The sequence below is a fragment of the Lissotriton vulgaris genome, chromosome 1_1 (assembly GCF_964263255.1).
Source record: "Lissotriton vulgaris chromosome 1_1, aLisVul1.2, whole genome shotgun sequence".
In the NCBI taxonomy this organism is placed as follows: Eukaryota; Metazoa; Chordata; class Amphibia; order Caudata; family Salamandridae; genus Lissotriton; species Lissotriton vulgaris.
The window spans coordinates 245600205-245617138 of record NC_141685.1 but is presented as its reverse complement, the minus strand read 5'-3'; the positions used below and the strand labels follow the sequence as shown (position 1 = coordinate 245617138).

Here is a 16934-nt window from a genome sequence, read left to right as displayed (position 1 = left end):
GCCTCATTTATGAGAAATGACGCATCGCTGCGTGAAAGCAGTGATGCGTCACTTCTCAGTGTGCACTCCTTGCGACATGATTGATGCGTCATATTTATAATATGGCGCATCGTGTCGCAAGGAGTTACAGATACGTCAGTATTTTTGACGTATCTGTAGGTGCAAAAGTGACGCATTGCTGGAGTGTGTAACAAAAGTGACGCAACTCCAGCAATGTGTACTTTCACATGGGAAAGTCCCATGTCGTTAGTGCCTGCGTCAGTCTTACGCCTGCCATGAAGCAGGCGTAAGATTTTGATGCATTAGCGGCCAAGAAATGGCGCAGTGAAATCTTATAGATTTCACTGCGTCACTTCCATGACCCTTTCTTGCGTCAAAACGCCAACCTTGCATACATTGCACCTGGCGCAGGTTTATTGTGGTGCAGGGGTTTACAAAGTGACGCATCTACCTAGATGCGTCACTTTGTAAATATGGTGCAACAAGGCGCATTTTTTAGCCACTGGTGCGTCACAAAAAGTGACGCACCGGCGGCGTAAAAGTGACGCACAGCCTCATAAATGAGGCCCCTAGTTTTTCTTTCTAGGGAAATCAGAGCATTTTATGCCAATGGGATCATGTGTCATTAGTGTGTACGTTAGAATAACCAGATAATAATGCAGGGGGCTAAGATGGATCCGTTGTCTTTGAGCTCCTAAAATCCCACAATATGTTAATTTCCATCCCGCATAATGTGCCTTTCATTCTCACACTATTTAGACAACACTCAGCTTAATTTTCCCTCCACTGCCTCCTCATTCCAGGGGCCCTGTCCATACAGGGGGGAGTCATCTTGGCGCCATGTACTGGAATACTTTCACCATCAGCCGGTCACTTGCACAGCACGGGTCCCTGAAGCTGGGTACCACTAGGAAGAAAGATTAGGGCCCGGGGTCACTGGGGTCCCTTGTGCTGGGTACCACTAGGGAGACAACTGAGGGGTACCTGCACCTCTAGTTTTCTGGCTGTTGGCTTGTGACGAGTGCAGACACACACTGGTCTCCTTGCACGATTTCACACTTCCACCAATAAACGGACACCCCAGCACCGAGACACTCTCGTGCACCTTTGCACAAATAAGTGAATCAGTGAGGTTGTGGGTTGGGCTACAGTTCACCCTAGGGACCCAGTAAGAGACCATCTCCTAGAATAATCTGTAGAGTTAATAATGTGTAGAATCATGTGATGACTGTGTCCTTCCACTTCCCAATGTTGAATATAAGAAGCCGACATATTCTGAAGGGAGCGCCTCTCTTTTTAAAGCAGGGTTTTTAGTGTGACTTCCAAGGCGTGGGAAAGTCAAGAAAACTTCACACTAAAAGACAGCGCCACACTTTTGGAGCTGTTTGAAATACATAACTCAGTAAAGTGGTCATGCAGCTGGCTCGTTGGTCTAGGGGTATGATTCTCGCTTAGGGTGCGAGAGGTCCCGGGTTCAAATCCCGGACGAGCCCCATTTTATTTTGAAAACATTTACAGAATATTTCTACACCAAGCAATTTATTCACCGCGTAATAACAAAATTAAAAGTGGAAAATAAAAAAAAAATTAAAAAATGGGGAAAAAAAGTGGGCTCGTCCGGGATTTGAACCCGGGACCTCTCGCACCCAAAGCGAGAATCATACCCCTAGACCAACGAGCCAGCTAATTTTCGTGGCTCACAGCTGGCTTGTAGTCGTGTCAGTGCAGCAGTGGGGGTTGTGGGCGGGCTGCAGTTCACTTCTGGGTCGTGAGGATTAGGGTTTAAGCGCTACCGCTGCAGCCCTGGCTCAGCCCTTCTGAGCTACCTGCCAGTCCCCTCAGGCCCACGGTTCCACGTCGGGTTTTGGTCGGATGCACTGGATATTTTGCTATTTATTTTCACTTCCGGTTGGTTTACAAATCTCCCAAGCACAATTAACACATGGATTTTGACACCGCTCGGGACTTAGGCAGTATCAGGACATACAACAGTGACCGTCACTGTGTGCAGAGCTGCACTCTGTCGCCCCGTACATTTCCACAGGGAGGGTCAGTGTTTGCAGAGCTGCACCGTGTCACCACAGTACAGTTCTGCAGTGAGGGTGAGTGTGCAGAGCTGCTGTGACAGTCACTGTGTGTAGAGCGGCACTCTGTCACCGCGTAGAGTTCTGCAGTGAGTGCGAACGTGCAGTGCTGCTGCATGGGTTACGCTGCAGACCACTGCCGTGAAAATGACAGTGCACCGCTGCAGTGATGTTGTCTGCATGGTGTGCAGAGCTGTCTGTTTTCACAGTGAAGTGTCCTCTGTCACCTTCAGCAAGAGCCTGAGACCCTCTATGTTGTGAAGAATGACGGGCAGAGGCCAGACGGAGGGAAAGGAATGATCGGGCTCCAGATTATAGTGAAGTTTGACCCCTCATTTCTCGTCTTTCTTTCTCCTCCTAGTGCTGGAATGGGTAGCTCACTGAAGGCTGAAGAGAGCACTAGCAGGCGAGAGGTCTCTGCATGCCCACGGAGCTGTGCACACGCCCAAAGGGTCCAGGGGTTCGACTCCGGGTGTGTGAAGGAGTTAAAGTCTCCAGACATTTATTCATCCTCCTTCCACCACAGCTCTTAGAAGACGTCCTCAGGCAGCTCTACTTCTGTCTCTCACTTAGAGGAATGCCCCCCCCCCCCCCCCTCCGCTCTCACCCCCCTCGCTGCAGGGTTCTAAGTATCAAAGAACAGCGGCCTCGACAAGGGGAACCTCACAATTCAGGGTTAATTTTGTGGCAGCCCGTTCTTTACCCCACTCAAAAATGCAATACGAAGGCGTCCCAATGAAAGGACGCTGCTTCATTCTCCTCACAAGAACCTTCATAAGGCTTCTAAGCGCTAGAAGTGTGCAGCAGCAAAGGAAAGGATTTGGGTAGGAGGGCGTTTTAAAACCGGATGTGACGTCTTTGACCCCTCTTAAAAAGAACGCAGGCCGGAACTCTGGTTGTTTGGAGATTCCCTTGCAAAATGTCTCTTTTTAATTATACTTCGAGCTTAGTTTTGAATGCGAAAGTAACACGTGGAAAAGAATAGTAATGAGCAAAAACATGTGGACAGCCTCCCTTCTGTCATCTCATTCAGAAGTTATAGCTCTTACATGGACGGTTCCATGGTGTAATGGTTAGCACTCTGGACTCTGAATCCAGCGATCCGAGTTCAAATCTCGGTGGGACCTATTTCTTTTAGTCACTTTACAAACTTTCAGTAATATATTACTTCTTAATGGTACAGTGAATTAACGTTTGTGGCAATGACCGTCTCTCTCTACACCCTCCTACTCACCCTCCTGCTGCCAATGTTTCTGAACAGATAACACTTCAGGCAGATCTATTTAAATCTGTCCCTCTCTAGCGCCAACATGCAGGGGTCGGTCACTTCATACATCGGACGAAACGGATAATTTACATTCAAATAACATACAAGGAATATTATTGTGGAAAATGAGGAGATTATCTTGAAACAACATCTGTATGTTTACGTCAGAGAGAATTTGGGAAGTGAATTCACAGGGGCATATTCTCAAGGATTTATCGCTGAGTTATCAGCACTTTAGCGCAGCAAAAGTGGAGAAAGAATTATCGCCCCATTCTGAAGTTGGCGCAAACTGCCGATGTAGCCAGTTTTCCAGCGATAGCTTCTGCAAAAAACATCGCCACGGATGAAAGTGACAACTAAAGCTAATGATATGCAGAGTAGGCATTCCCGTGCAAAAACACACGAAAACACCACTACGCGATATTCTCAAAAACGAGCCTGATCTGCGATACAATCCAAAAACATGCAATAAGGCGCGTTAGCAGCAAGGATTTAACACCTGCCTTTTACTGGTGTTACGGTAAAAAAAAGGGGGTGTTGATGGACGGAGCATCTGAATCAATCAAACACTCACACCCAGTCAAAAGACCTGGGTTTAATCCATCACCGTTCTTCAGCCCACTCTGCCACCCCAGTTCAGACATGGCTATATGCAAATCAGTCTAACCCTGTGCCTCATGGGAACAGTCCAGCCCGAACTGCCAAGCCATGTCTTCCCTGGACCGGAAAAAAGCTTCCGAGGACCGGTTTCTGGCATTCCATCCGTCTTCAGCCCGGCTTGCTTGAATCCAGTAGCAAAGTGAGCAAAGGACTCACGTCTGAGCATACCCTGCCACACTTATGGAGGCCAAAAGCGGTACAAAAGGGGGTGTTGATGGACGGAGCATCTGAATCAATCAAACACTCACACCCAGTCAAAAGACCTGGGTTTAATCCATCACCGTTCTTTAGCCCACTCTGCCACCCCAGTTCAGACATGGCTATATGCAAATCAGTCTGACCCTGTGCCTCATGGGAACAGTCCAGCCCGAACTGCCAAGCCATGTCTTCCCTGGACTGGAAAAAAGCTTCTGAGGACCGGTTTCTGGCATTCCAGCCGTCTTCAGCCCGGCTTGCTTGAATCCAGTAGCAAAGTGAGCAAAGGACTCACGTCTGAGCATACCCTGCCACACTTATGGAGGCCAAAAGCGGTACAAAAGGGGGTGTTGATGGACGGAGCATCTGAATCAATCAAACACTCACACCCAGTCAAAAGATCTGGGTTTAATCCATCACCGTTCTTTAGCCCACTCTGCCACCCCAGTTCAGATATGGCTATATGCAAATCAGTCTGACCCTGTGCCTCATGGGAACAGTCCAGCCCGAACTGCCAAGCCATGTCTTCCCTGGACCGGAAAAAAGCTTCTGAGGACCGGTTTCTGGCATTCCAGCCGTCTTCAGCCTGGCTTGCTTGATTCCAGTAGCAAAGTGAGCAAGGGACTCACGTCTGAGCATACCCTGCCACACTTATGGCGGCCAAAAGCGGTACAAAAGGGGGTGTTGATGGACGGATCATCTGAATCAATCAAACACTCACACCCAGTCGACAGATCTGGGTTTAATCCATCACCGTTCTTTAGCCCACTCTGCCACCCCAGTTCAGACATGGCTATATGCAAATCAGTCTGATCCTGTACCTCATGGGAACAGTCCAGCCGAACTGCCAAGCCATGTCTTCCCTGGACCGGAAAAAAGCTTCCGAGGACCGGTTTCTGCCATTCCAGCCATCTTCAGCCCAGCTTGCTTGAATCCAGTAGCAAAGTGAGCAAGGGACTCACGTCTGAGCATACCCTGCCACACTTATGGCGGCCAAAAGCGGTACAAAAGGGGGTGTTGATGGACGGAGCATCTGAATCAATCAAACACTCACACCCAGTCAAAAGATCTGGGTTTAATCCATCACCGTTTTTTAGCCCACTCTGCCACCCCAGTTCAGACATGGCTATATGCAAATCAGTCTGACCCTGTGCCTCATGGGAACAGTCCAGCCCGAAATGCCAAGCCATGTCTTCTCTGGACCGGAAAAAAGCTTCTGAGGACCGGTTTCTGGCATTCCAGCCGTCTTCAGCCTAGCTTGCTTGATTCCAGTAGCAAAGTGAGCAAGGGACTCACGTCTGAGCATACCCTGCCACACTTATGGCGGCCAAAAGCGGTACAAAAGGGGGTGTTGATGGACGGATCATCTGAATCAATCAAACACTCACACCCAGTCAAAAGATCTGGGTTTAATCCATCACCGTTCTTTAGCCCACTCTGCCACCCCAGTTTAGACATGGCTATATGCAAATCAGTCTGATCCTGTGCCTCATGGGAACAGTCCAGCCGAACTGCCAAGCCATGTCTTCCCTGGACTGGAAAAAAGCTTCTGAGGACCGGTTTCTGGCATTCCAGCCATCTTCAGCCCGGCTTGCTTGAATCCAGTAGCAAAGTGAGCAAGGGACTCACGTCTGAGCATACCCTGCCACACTTATATATATATATTTATCTTGTGTGGTTCTCCTTTCATTGGGTCATTCAGGAGGTTATGGACTGGTAAAACAAGCTGCTTTGCATTCCTTTGAGACTTAGCCTGAAGGCTGCTCTCCATAGCTACCACTGGTTGTCTTTAACTTAATCATCAATAAGGGTTGTTTGTACTGTTACAAGGTGCCCACTATTACTAGTGGACAGCATATACCAGGCCAACTTCTCACAGTGTGTGCTGTAGTTTGTAATGCATGTATGTTTAGTATACTTTCTTCCTGCTTTGTACCCTTGGTACATGTTGATATATCTAGTGAACATACCAAAAGACCACTCTCGCAACCTCGACATCATACTGGACAGCAAGTTCACTATGATACACCAGTTCAACTCTATCACATCAGCCTACTTCAAAACCATCCGCATGCTCTGAAAATTCTTCAGATGGCTCCCCACCAGCACCAGAAAAACAGTGACACAGGCCCTCATCACCAGCTAACTTGACTACGGCAGAACTCTTTATGCAGGCCCAAACTCCAAACCGGTGCAAAGACTCCAGACGATACAAAACACAGCAACCAGACTGATCTTGAACCTAACTAGAAGAACATACATCACCTAACACCTCAGAGACCTCCACTGGCTCCCCATCCACAAGAGATGTAAATTCAAGCTCCTGACCCACGGATACAAGGCCCTCCACAACATTGGACCACACTACATGAACCACCACCTGACCTTCCACCAACCCACCAGGATCCTATGCTCTCTACACCTCGCCTTCGCACAGACTCCTCACATCCCTCACTGTCGCACTGGAGGACCCTCTCCACCTATGCACCGCACCTTGGCTCAGCCACTCCAGGAGAGAACTCAAGACCTGGCTGTTCAACTGAAACCCGCAACACAGCGCCTGGATACCCCCAGAGGTAATAAGCAGCACTTTACAAAAACTACTTGATTGATTGATTCATTTATAGGCTGCAGTTCTACAGAGGACACTGTATGACTTCATGTGTACATGGAAATGTGTGCGCATGAGCAGTGATTGCTTCATCCCGTTGATTCTGTTTCTAATCCACCGAGACTGACATGTTCAATCAATCAATCAATCAATCAAGAAATTTGTATAGCGCGCTACTCACCCGGAGGGTCTCAAGGCGCTTTGGGAGGGGGGTCCGCTACTGCTCGAACAGCTAGGTCTTGAGCTGCTTCCTGAAGGAGAGGTGGTCTTGGGTAAGACGGAGGTGGATGGGAGGGAATTCCAAGTCTTGGCTGCCAGGTAGGAGAAGGATCTTCCTCCCATGGTGGCTCTTCGAATGCGTGGAACGGCGGTGAGGGCGTGGCAGGTCGATCGTAGTTGGCGGGTGGGAGTGTAGAAGGTCATGCAGTTGTTGAGGTACCTGGGGCCTAGGTCATGGAGGGATTTGTGTGCGTGGGTGAGGAGGCGGAACGTGATTCTTTTGCTGACGGGGAGCCAGTGGAGGTCTTTCAGGTGTCCGGAGATGTGGCTGTGGCGGGGGATGTCCAGGATGAGTCTTGCGGAGGCGTTCTGGATGTGTTGCAGTCTTTTCTGCAGTTTGGCTGTGGTTCCGGTGTAGAGGGTGTTTCCGTAATCCAGTCGGCTGGTGACAAGTGCCTGGGTGACCGTCTTCCTGGTTTCGGTGGGGATCCATCGGAAGATCTTTCGGAGCATGCGTAGGATGTTGAAACACGATGACGAGACGGCGTTGACTTGTCTGGTCATCGATAGGGAGGAGTCCAGGATGAAGCCCAGGTTCCGAGCATGGTCCGTTGGTTTGGGTGCGATGCCTAGGGCCGGGGGCCACCAGGAGTCGTCCCAGGTGGACGGTGATGATCCAAGGATGAGGATATCCGTCTTGTCTGAGTTCAGTTTCAAGCGGCTGGTCTTCATCCACTCGGCTACTTCTTTCATCCCTTCGTGTAGGTTGGTTCTGGCGGTGGCGGGGTCGTTGGTGAGGGAGAGGATCAGCTGGATGTCGTCGGCGTAGGAGATGATGTTGAGGTTGTGTTGGCATGCGATGGCTGCGAGGGGGCTCATGTACACGTTGAAGAGGGTGGGGCTGAGTGATGATCCTTGTGGTACGCCGCCGCAGATGACTTCGGTGGCCTCGGACCTGAACGGGGGAGGCGGACTCTTGGGGTTCTTCCGGCGAGGAACGAGATGATCCACTCCAGTGCCTTCTCTTGGATTCCGACGTTGCTGAGGCGTTGTACTAGGGTGCAGTGGCAGACAGTATTGAACGCTGCGGAGAGGTCCAGGAGGATGAGGGCCGCTGTTTCCCCGTTGTCGAGCAGGGTTTGGATGTCGTCGGTGGCTGCGATGAGGGCGGTCTCGGTGCTGTGGTTGGCTCGGAAGCCGGACTGCGAGTGGTCGAGGGATCCGTTTGTCTCGACATGTTTGATTGCATTGTTTGATCCTTGGCAAATCACATTCTCTCCATCTATATCTATTCCTAGATCTGAAAAAATAAAGGCCTGGATCACACCTTGCGTGGAGCGGTGTCCTCGTGGGCAGAAACCCCAGGACTGACTCATAGTTGATCCGGTGCAGACCGCCCCCTTGTGTCTCCACTTCTGTTCCTTCCCAGATATGATATTCCTTGAGGTTAAAGCAGCAATGTCTGTGTGGAACTGAGCCCAGAATCACACTACACATGATGTGAAGGCCTGGCCATGTCACTCCCAATTCCAAGCCTAAACAGTAGGTGCGTGGAGTAGGGATAGATATGCAATGTGGAACTTGTGCTCCCGGCCAAGTCATTTTGTGACCCTGCACACCTGGATTTGTAATCAGGGCCATAGAGTTCTTAGAATCATGCTGCTGTGAATTGCTTCCTACACAACTGACCATTTATAATACTTCCAATCAGCATCCATTCTAGACACCAAGGATTGCACAGTTAAGGCATCTTCATCCTATTAACCTGATAGGTCAGAGTCACACTGCTGACTGCTGGGAGAAGATGCCCTCTACCCATGCCCAAACCTTGCCCTCTACGTGGCATGGGTATGCCCAGATGTGGGTCCTGTGCTCACTGTGCCACTACACTGAAAAAGCAGTGACCACCCCTATCTGACTTACCTGTGCTAAAAACAGAAAATGCTTCCAAACTGAAGCCTTCCTAATGGGTGTCCTGGGGAGGCTGTGGGATCAGTCATGGACTTCAGTCCTTGGAAGCTTCCACACACGCGCTGGAAACCCACTCTCAAAGCCTAATTTACAAGAAACTGACGCATCGGCATTGATCCATCAGTTTCCATGGCGCCTGCATCAAGTGCCCTTGTGACACCATAGATGCACGGTATTTAATACACAGGGCTCCATGGCGCATGGATTAACAAATGCGTCACACATTCGGACACATCTATTGGCACAAAACTGACCCAACTCCAGCAATGCGTTGCGAGTCCCTGAACATGTTTAGTGATGTTGGCACAGTGAAGTCGTAGGGTGACGTAGTGAAATGTAAATTTCACTGTACCACTTCTATGTGGCTTTTTCCGTAGGAGCGCCTACATTGCATACATTATACCTGGAGCAGGTATAATGTGACGGAGGGCTCTACAAACTGACGCACTGGACCCAATGCATCAGTGTTTAGATATGGAGCAGTGTGGTGCACTGATTGCGCCGTTGCTGCATAAAAAAAAAATTGCAGCGAAGGTGCAAGGGTCTTGTAAATGAGGCCCTTGGTGTTTCAAAACTGGAACTGGGAGCAAATATGTGCACCCAAATACTGTACTGCTCTAGCAGCATCTTACTCTTTTTTGGCTTGAAGCCACGTTAATTGGCTCAACGCTGCCTTGGTAATAGGGCCCAGTTCACAATAAACTTATCATGAAAGGGGGTGTGCAGTGGGTGTTATGGTGGGCGTTCCTCCGCAACACCCATTCACTTCGACGCTGCCACCTATTATCAAGAGAGGCGATAAGAGGTGGCAGTGCCGAACTTAAGTTATAAAAATAGTTTATACCTAGGCAACTAAACGGTCCTGAGAGGATAACAGGTACTGGAGAACATTGATTTGTTGTAGTCAAATAGTAAATCACCTGCAGTAGTGCACATAGAATTATTGACAATAAGTAAGTGTATTATTCATGATTGATTTATTAAAAAGTATATAAACAATATTTAATTAAGTCCTTGACACAATTAAAAAACATATAATTACTTTCTCCTGATTATTACAAATAGCATTATTACAAATAACAATATTGTAAATCACAACAATTTCAATTTATACACATAATATTTTTAAAAAATTGAATAAAAAAGACCAAACAAGTGGAGTTATTAATTTGTCTCTACGCGCGTTTCGGCGTATTCACGCCTTCTTCTGGAGAACCACTTGGTGTATTCCCGGTTAGAAGTGCTTACGGATAAAGCTGGATCAAAATCCTATCTTTGTTTAGGGGTGTTAAGGAATAGTGTCGTGTCCTTAAGTAATGGCAATCCAAATCTATAATTGCTTTCTTTGTGTAACTTGGATCATCTTTCTTGATGTATTGCTCTGCTGAATTATATGGTTTATAATAAGATTGAGCGTGGTTTATGTCGAAATCTACCAAAGATGATAGGGGTATTGATGACCTCCTATTCCTTGATAAGATATCCGTTCGCGTGTGATTGCGTGTCCTCAAATGGGGTTCTGCCGCAGCAGAACCCCATTTGAGGACACGCAATCACACGCGAACGGATATCTTATCAAGGAATAGGAGGTCATCAATACCCCTACCTACCTACATTTGAGAACACCGAACTTCCGAAATCTAAGGTGCATCCTCAACCAAATTCAATTGCGATTTTTTTTGATCACGCTCAACAAGAGAAGCATCATCATCTTTGGTAGATTTCGACATAAACCACGCTCAATCTGTTTATAAACCATATAATTCAGCAGAGCAATACATCAAGAAAGATGATCCAAGTTACACAAAGAAAGCAATTATAGATTTGGATTGCCATTACTTAAGGACACGACACTATTCCTTAACACCCCTAAACAAAGATAGGATTTTGATCCAGCTTTATCCGTAAGCACTTCTAACCGGGAATACACCAAGTGGTTCTCCAGAAGAAGGCGTGAATACGCCGAAACGCGCGTAGAGACAAATTAATAACTCCACTTGTTTGGTCTTTTTTATTCAATTTTTTAAAAATATTATGTGTATAAATTGAAATTGTTGTGATTTACAATATTGTTATTTGTAATAATGCTATTTGTAATAATCAGGAGAAAGTAATTATATGTTTTTTAATTGTGTCAAGGACTTAATTAAATATTGTTTATATACTTTTTAATAAATCAATCATGAATAATACACTTACTTATTGTCAATAATTCTATGTGCACTACTGCAGGTGATTTACTATTTGACTACAACAAATCAATGTTCTCCAGTACCGGTTATCCTCTCAGGACCGTTTAGTTGCCTAGGTATAAACTATTTTTATAATATGTGTGCCCTGACCTAGGAACTATCTAGTAGTATCAGGGGGTCCCTTCTGTCATATATTAGTGCCAAACTTAAGACCAGGAAAATGGCGAAACAAGAAGAAATGCTTAATTTCTCCTCATTTTTGCTTTTTCCAAGTGTGCTGCCTTATGCAGGACACATGGAAAAAGCAAAATGCCAAGGTTTCTTTATGTACAGGAAGGTGTCCCTTCCTGTACATAAACGAACCTCTTTTTAAAAATGCCAATTTGTAACATACATGTGTGCTGCAAGAAGCAGCACACATATGGTGCAGCCTAACGTTTCCGAAGTGGCGAAGAGAGGCGTTAAGCCAAGACGGCTAATGCCTCTCTTTGCCACCTTGGTGATAAATTGCCACTGAATTTCACTTTTTGGTGGGCAAGCAGTGAAGGTGAAGTTATGTCATCACCCTTCATATGTTGGGTAATTACCAACAGAGTACAGAAATAAAACAAATAACATTTTTGATTTGTATCCGTTAACACTTTATTAAAGCCTTTCATTTACACCCTGCTGTCCCGTCTGTGTGTCTCCTTGTGAGTTATCCGGTGTGAAGGGCGCTGGAGTCCGGTCCACACTGCGCGTGTGACTGTTGTGCAGCTACAGGAGAAAGGTGTCCACCCAGGCACCGGAATGATAAAACACTAGTGTGTAGCATCACGTGCCGCCCAGCACCGCCTAAAAACAAAGGGGCAGATTTACAATTACTGGCGCATCCCTACAAAGTAGCAGGGATGTGCCAGTAATTGTGCGCCGCAGCTCCGCCACCCATGATGCGCCGCATTTATAATGCGGCGCACCATGGGGCAAAAACGGCACAGATGCTTCACGCATCTGTGCGGTAAAAGCGGCGCATTGCTGGAGTTGCTTCACAAGCGCGACGCAGCTCCAGCAATGATCAGGGAGGCCTATTGTTCCAATTCTGCGTCAATCCTTACGCCTGCTTCAAGCAGGCGCAGGGTTTTGACGCAGCATGGGCCCAAAAGCCACTGAGTGAAATCTTATAGATTTCACTCAGCCACTTTTGGGAGGCGTTCCTGCGTCGGAACGCCTCCCCCTGCGATGGTACGCCTCTTCTGGCGCAGGGCTTTACAACGTGACGCATCTGGGAGATGCGTCACATTGTAAATACCCCGCACCATGGCGCATCATTTGCGCAGCCGCTGCGTCACAAAAGTGACGCAACGGCGGCGTAAAAGCCCATGTCCCATAATGTATAGATTTCCGGAGGCAGCAGAGACCAGTAGAATGAAAACAGAAAGAGGTCAGCTCATGTCACATAAACAAATGGCTTCCGTGCTCAGGACCTAGAGTAATGTGAGGCAAATAATAAAAGCATCCCAGGTCCCACCGAGATTTGAACTCGGATCGTTGGATTCAGAGTCCAGAGTGCTAACCATTACACCATGGAACCGCCTGAGCACTGTTCCCATCCTTGTGAAATCACCCAAGGACACGAGATGCGGTGCGGGTCACTGGCAGGTTTTCTATTGGTCGCAGTGTATGGTAAGCGTGTTACTAAAGAAGTCTATTTCAAACTTAAATCCTTAAAACAGGACACGCAAAACTTTGGTTTAAGCGGAAACATGAAAATGAAACCTTTGCAGCTTCGAACTGTCCTTTTCAGACAGTGCTTTAAGTTGCTTTCAGTGTTTGTGTAAAGCGGAGACAGGAGCTGAACCCACAGAGGAGAGAAACAGAAACTTGATGAATCTTAATCTGCTAGAAACCAGCACAGCACGAGATTGATGCCAAACAAAGCAGAGCACAGCTGGTTATTAATGTCACAAAACACACACGAGTCACTGAAAGACAACACAGCGAGTTAATAATGTCCGAAACTGAAGCGCCTCGACCACAGCACGGGCGGAGCAGGGAATAAACGAGAGCACAGGAAACGGGTGCTTTGGTTATTATTTAAATAATAATGTGTACTTTGTATTGTTCAATAAAAGACAAACAACGATTAACCCTTCATAGTATTCTTCTGTGGTTTATTCCTCCATGTGATTAATGCTACTGCAGCTGTGCAGCAAGGGCTGGGGCGACAGGAGGGAGGGGTCGGGGTAAACCCCAAAGGGCTTTACACTGATAAGAGAAGGAAGTGAGCTTTATAGATATTTAGGGGCATTTAGGATTATAGGAAATAGGACAAAATGTAATTTGTCCCTGTGGAGAAAAAATTATACTTCCCATACCGGGAGTCGAACCCGGGCCGCCTGGGTGAAAACCAGGAATCCTAACCGCTAGACCATATGGGAGGCTGCCGTGCACTTGCACAGCTTAGTATATGTGAGCGGTGTCTGTCCAGTCAGACGCTTCTCTGTACACTTTAGGTCACACCGCCACCCTCAGGGTCTGACCATCATTGGGGTCACAGACCCCCCCCCCCCTGACAAATCAGAGGGAATGAGGGGTCATGCTTTGTGCAACAACCTGCTCTGTCTTATTATTTACAACCCTGGAACAACTTCAGACTCAGAGCCCAGGACCAGTGGACAGCAGCAGCCCCCGCACTGCCTCTTACTGCCCCCCCTGGGACCAGACAAAGCCACGCCCCTCTCCCTAGGCCCCCCTTTAACTCATGTGTCTCCTCATCAGGCTGAGGGCCCCACAGACCCCTCTCTAGTTACCGACCAGCTGCTTCCTTGATCCACCCTCCCCTGCACCTTCCACAGGACCCAGGCTGCCCCCCCCAGGGGCGCCAGTTACACCCCATCTTCCCCTACTAACAGCACCGACCGGGTAAAGTCCGCGCCATATAAAAACACATAAAATACATAAATAAATGGGACATGAGTAGCCTTGTCAGGGGTCAAACCCAGAATAATCCGGCACAACATTCTGAGAGAGTGGGGGAGGAGCCTCTGTGGTGTGTGTGTGTTTACAAAAGTAAACATCTGAGGGTAAAAGCAATAAATACACATTTGTTGACATTCTCTGCTGTGTTGTTCCTTTTTTACATCATACCAATTTAAAAGAATCGAATGGAAAAATAGCTAGGATACGACTTGGCAGATGGCAGGCAAATGAAACATTCAGAAGTACAAATGTAAACAAGTTATACATCAAAATATAAATCTAAATTTACTTCGGATGTAAAAAGTGTGCACTGATAGGGTCAGGGTGCAGTTCATTTGCCCCATTTGTTCCTTTCATACCTGTGGGTCTCCCAGTAAGCTTTCGGCTGCTCTCTCTCTTGTTATTCTGAGTCAGGTGTGAAAAGGGGGCCCAGAGTACGGAGGCCCCCGGGGCACCGGAAGTAAACATCCCTCCTTGATACAACTATGGCCCAGTAACCTCTGATTGCCCTCTGACCCCTCAGACAGGATTCCTGTCAGGCCTCTTTTATGGAGGAGGTGGGACTGACGTGGAGACGATGCTGCCGAGGGGCAAAGGCCTGACAATGGCTCAGCATTTCAACCCAGTCTCCTCCTATTATCATCTTTGTTACACCCACAGCATATACGAGCTCTGATGGGTCAGAGGGGACACCCCTCTGGTCTCCTTCAGGTGTTTAAACAGATCCTATTACAAGGACCAGCCCCTGAACTTTAAGTTAAACCAACCCCTGGGGCCCCCTGGGGTCTGAGGGTGTTTCACAGACAGGGACTCGCTGACGTTGGCGACCCCCAGTGACTGAATCACCTTTACCAACATCACAGGCCAGAAACATAAAATGTAACACCTGATGAAGCTTGGCATTATACTCTTTAATAAGATAACAATGAACTCCAGAATATGTGAATACCATATTTATAAAGAAAGTGCTCAAACCCCAAAGGCACATTTAGGTAACTAATGTTACAAAGAACATCTGACCCTAAAAAAAACAACCTCTTAAAGCACCATAACAAAGGTTAGCCAGGATCAACAGCAATAATGCATCCAACAGTATACACGAAACACCCTAAATAAATTAAAAAGACAAAAACAATATAATATAATGTAATATAATATAATTCTGGTCCAATACCAAGAAACCTATGGTGTTTGGGCGCTATACATATATATAACTAGATAATATACCCCATCAATAACTTTTTAATCCAAAAATATTAAATGGAAATATATAATCAAATTCAGTTACTACCCACCCATTTTCTCAGTAAGTTAAATATCTGTCGGGTTTGCAACTTTATGAATATAATTAGAAACAGAAAGATAGCCTCTCTGCCCACTTCTCATGCCATATAGCGCCTTGTGAACGACACTCAGCCTAGTCTTCAATAGCTCATTTGGTAAAGCGGAGGACTGTAGTGGAGTGACCGTCATCCTTAGGTCGCTGGTTCAAATCCGGCTCGAAGGATTTTTGCAAACTCTTCACTTTTTTCCCTCTGCTTCCCAATGCAAAGCGCCTCTTTCTCGGACCCTCACACGCCGGGGCTTTTCCTGCCTCCCCTCTTCACCTTTGCAGCCCAGCTCTCTCCTCCGGCGGGGGCGAGGGGGGGTGGTGTCTCCCGCCCCCCTCCCTGTGTGCAGCCCCCGCTGCAATGCCCCCTCATCAGACAGAGCCAGGGGCCCCTGGGCTGAAGAGCCAGTCCGGGCCCCGTCTGAAGCAGCCCTGTGAGCGGGTTGTGGTGACTCTGGCATCAGGGGATGCTGCTGAGAGCGTCTGCCTGGAGGCGAGGGGGTTGCTGTGAGGTGTGAGGGAGGAGTGTGCTTGTGTGTGTATGGTGGGAGAGAGTGTGTGTGTTTGTTGAGCCCCTGGCCCCCTGTGTTGGTGTCAAGGAGTTGATAAATAATAAAGATCAGTCACAGGTAGGACAGGGCGGTTAGAGCTTCGACAAGGAGCTGCTCAGCAGAATGCAGCGCATCGGTTCCTCGTTAGTATAGTGGTCAGTATCCCCGCCTGTCACGCGGGAGACCGGGGTTCAATTCCCCGACGGGGAGGATGTAATTTTTTTTATTTTTAATATTCAATCTCCATTTTTAAAGTATGGCGAGTGAACATTTATTTTAAATATCTATAATGTGACACTGATACTATAGAGTACGAACACTTCATTAATCACCTTATCTCGTTAGACTATTCCTTAATGTAATCACATAACTTTTAAAATCAATCACGAACAATTTTTAAGTCAGACACTTTTTGGAAAGGATTTCTGCCTTTTCATTTTAAGCTTCTGGGTATTCTATTAAAAAGGAAACGTGCCCGAAGGGTTATTATTTACATAAAAAACAAAGTTCTACATGACAAAATGCTTTTAAGCTAGTGGCTTTTTCACGCTACCTGCATGAAATGATGGATCGGGCTCTGAATGAGGAATTGTTTTATATGAAAGTGAAACTTAAAAAACATCTTTAAGTGTAATGGTTTAGAACTTACAGCCACATTCTAAAAGCAAAAATATCACTGAGCTGGAATGCACTCCCCACCATCCTCATCAGAGACTGTATATTTCCCAGGTCCAGACATGACGACCAAATCTAGTCAGGTGTTTAAACTGCATTCTGGGACTTGTAGTCCATAATATACATATTTTTTTCTATTTTTTTCAATCGTTAATTGTTATTGATATTTTTCCTCTCCAGTTTGAGGTGTAATAGGAGGGTGGAATCTCTCAGGAGATTTC

At 47.1% G+C, this 16934-nt stretch overlaps 6 non-coding genes across 6 annotated transcripts; 3 read left to right on the top strand and 3 right to left on the bottom strand.

Moving 5' to 3' along the window:
• Positions 1-1421: 1421 nt before the first annotated feature.
• On the top strand, positions 1422-1493 carry TRNAP-AGG (transfer RNA proline (anticodon AGG)). The gene has a single exon. It is a non-coding gene; the product is annotated as a tRNA-Pro (tRNA).
• Positions 1494-1609: 116 nt separating this feature from the next.
• Positions 1610-1681, bottom strand: TRNAP-UGG (transfer RNA proline (anticodon UGG)). The gene has a single exon. It is a non-coding gene; the product is annotated as a tRNA-Pro (tRNA).
• A 1458-nt stretch (positions 1682-3139) lies between these two features.
• TRNAQ-CUG (transfer RNA glutamine (anticodon CUG)) lies at positions 3140-3211 on the top strand. The gene has a single exon. It is a non-coding gene; the product is annotated as a tRNA-Gln (tRNA).
• A 9486-nt stretch (positions 3212-12697) lies between these two features.
• On the bottom strand, positions 12698-12769 carry TRNAQ-CUG (transfer RNA glutamine (anticodon CUG)). Its single transcript has one exon. It is a non-coding gene; the product is annotated as a tRNA-Gln (tRNA).
• Positions 12770-13544: 775 nt separating this feature from the next.
• Positions 13545-13616, bottom strand: TRNAE-UUC (transfer RNA glutamic acid (anticodon UUC)). Its single transcript has one exon. It is a non-coding gene; the product is annotated as a tRNA-Glu (tRNA).
• A 2560-nt stretch (positions 13617-16176) lies between these two features.
• Positions 16177-16248, top strand: TRNAD-GUC (transfer RNA aspartic acid (anticodon GUC)). Its single transcript has one exon. It is a non-coding gene; the product is annotated as a tRNA-Asp (tRNA).
• Positions 16249-16934: the final 686 nt, after the last annotated feature.